This window comes from Microcebus murinus, unplaced genomic scaffold (genome assembly GCF_040939455.1).
Source record: "Microcebus murinus isolate Inina unplaced genomic scaffold, M.murinus_Inina_mat1.0 scaf052_hap2_Mmur4.0, whole genome shotgun sequence".
NCBI classification, from domain to species: domain Eukaryota; kingdom Metazoa; phylum Chordata; class Mammalia; order Primates; family Cheirogaleidae; genus Microcebus; species Microcebus murinus.
In genome coordinates, this window is record NW_027438998.1 from 13,408 (window position 1) to 16,241 (window position 2,834).

A 2,834-nucleotide genomic window follows, 5' to 3' on the forward strand; every position below is an offset into this window, starting at 1 on the left:
GGAGGAGGTGGGAAGGGCCGTGGCCTGCAGTCGTGTTCCCCGGGGTGGCACAGCATGTGGCTTCTTCCACAGGCTGCTTGGCCTGGGCTCCCTGCACCTGGGCCTTTGGAGGACTGGCCCTGTGCTTGCCAACACTTCCTGCAGGGACCCAGAGCTGGGAGGTTGCATCTCTCAGCCCTGGGTCGGGCAGAGCCCCAGCGGGCCATGCCCACAACCTCTCTCAGCACGGGTCCCCCAGAAGGCTCCTTTGGGACCAGGATTCTCTTGCGGGTGACTCTTTAAGGTCTGGCCCCTGGATGGAGGGGCACCAGGAGTAGAGGAGCAGGAAGGGGAAGGGGGTGGCCATGCGAGGGGACACTTTCAGGCCAAGTCCCAGCTTCAGCCTGATCCTCCTGGGAACCCCGGGGTGGACATCACACCTCCTGGTTGCCCCGCTCTGAGACAAGGAGCCGGGCTTCGCATTCCCACAGCAGCCAGTCGTGGGCTGAGGACACCTGGGGCGTTGGGAACTCCCTGGCTTCTCCTTGGATTAACATCTGGAGCTGCTTGTGAATTGTGCCGCCACACACACCCGAGTGCAGGTGTCTTCTGCACAGACTGCGGGCCTCGCTCTTCTGAATGCCGCTAGCTCGCCACCCACCCACGGGAGAACCTGGTCAGGGTACTTTCTCTCAGGGGCAGACTCTCATCCGGGCGGGGGGCTACCGGTGTCTCTGTTTGCTCCTTTCTTTCTTCCATTTCGGGAAAGGCTTCCTTACTGGGTGTGGAAATCTCCTATGCCTTTCCTCGCCTATTCTGTCGGCTCTAAAATTCTCTTTCGGTTGCCACCCTCACAGATGGATTAGGAAACTCTTTGCGGTGCACTCATTAGTGAAATGACCTCAATGACGCTGGAATCCAATATCTAATCGCCGATTTTTAGCGAGTCCACACGCCAGGGTGGTTGGGGTCCAATGCAGCCCCGGCCAGGCCCAGGCCCCTTGGACTGGGCCACAGGAGGACACAGAGGAGGGTCCCGGCCCCCACGGTAGCGGTGCGGGCAGTTCTCCAAGGGCTTGGGTGTTTTCCAGAGGGAGGAGATGGAGGGGACTGATTTCTTCAGCGCCCCACAGACCACGCCACCCCACCCCACCCATGGGACACATCCCGAGAGAGAGAGAGACGCCCCATACACTGGCTCCCCTCCCCCGTGCGCTGTGCCCCAGCCCTGGCCCGGGGGAATAGGCGGCCGCGGGGCCACAGGGTGGGGGGCACAGCTGAAAGGGGTTGTGGGGGAGGGCGGCCCCTGGCTGGGGTCAAAGGGCGAGCGCCCCGCCCCGCCCACCCGCCCGTGCGCAGTCAGCGGCCCCGGAGGCGCGCTGGGGGTGGGGGGCGGGGAGGTGAAGGAGGCCAGGCGAGGAGAGGAGGGGGGCTGGAAGGTCTCCACCTTGGCGGGTCCAGCCGTGGAGGCGCATCTTGTGTGAGTGTGAGTGAGTGAGTGAGTGTGAGTGTGAGTGTGTGTGTATAGAGAGACAGCCCCCAACCCCGGCCCGCCGCTCCCTGCCCGCCCCGCCTGTCACCCCGTCCCTCGGAGCCCACGGGACCCGGCCAGCGAACTCAACAGGCCCGGCCCGGCGCGGGGCCTGGGGCGGGAGGAGGCGGCGGGGAAGCGCAGAGAGGCTCGGCTTCTCGAGCGGGGCAGGGGCGCCCTCCGCCGTCCACGACCACACCACCCCGAACGCGCCCGATCCCGTCTGGTCTCGGAAGCTAAGCAGGGTCGGGCCTGGTTAGAACTTGGATGGGAGACCGCCCGGGAATACCGGGTGCCGTAGGCTTCTTCTTCTTTTTTTTTTTTTTTTTTGCCTCTGGTTCTGTCGCGTTTCTGGGAGTGCGGGGGCGGCCCGGGGTGGGGGTGACCCCCACCCTCAGCGCCCGCCGCGGTGCCTGGCGCCCCAGCCCGCACCGTGGGGCCTCCTCTTGTCCCGAGCCGTGACACCGCCGCCACGCGGCAGCATGCGTGGCTTCTGGACAGTCAGGTCTCAGACCAAAGGTCTGCTCTGTGGGAGCCGACACGCTGGAGGAAACCTTGAGAGTCTGAGAGGGGAGGGAGTTCCAGAAGAAGGCCTGGATGTCATTTTGAGGGAGTATGTGACCAGAACTCGTCCCGTTGCTTTTGGGGTTCTATGGGCTACACGTAGGAATCTTTGGTGGTGGCACCTGATGTTCGGGCATCCGGAGTCACACCCAGACCTGCTCCACAGGCCTCCTTTTACTTTTCTCTTCGGATTCATTTTTTTTTTTTTTTTTTTTGAGACAGAGTCTCGGTTTGTTGCCCAGGCTAGAGTGAGTGCCGTGGCGTCAGCCTAGCTCACAGCAACTTCAAACTCCTGGGCTCGAGTGATCCTTCTGCCTCAGCCTCCCGGGTAGCTGGGACTGCAGGCATGCGCCACCATGCCCCGCTAATTTTTTATATATATATCAGTTGGCCAATTAATTTCTTTCTATTTATAGTAGAGACGGGGTCTCGCTCTTGCTCAGGCTGGTTTTGAACTCCTGACCTTGAGCAATCCGCCCGCCTCGGCCTCCCAAGAGCTAGGATTACAGGCGTGAGCCACAGCGCCCGGCCGGATTCATTATTTTTAAAAAGTGTCTCTTATCTCTATTATTGCATTTTCTTTTCTCTCTCTTTTCAAGCAGATGATGGGAGTCCAAGTTTTAAGGTGACATGTGTTGCCCGTGCCCCCCTCCCCCCCCGTGTTCTTATTCATTTACCTCTCATGTTGCTCCAGCATATTGTGGGGGCACCAATGTTAAGGTCGGGTGCGTTGCCCTCTCCCAGCCTCCCCCCTCGGGTC

At 61.4% G+C, this 2,834-nt stretch overlaps 1 pseudogene; it reads left to right on the forward strand.

Annotated features, from left to right (window-relative positions):
- Positions 1 to 1,695: 1,695 nt before the first annotated feature.
- LOC142869049 (uncharacterized) lies at positions 1,696 to 1,814 on the forward strand (annotated as a pseudogene).
- Positions 1,815 to 2,834: the final 1,020 nt, after the last annotated feature.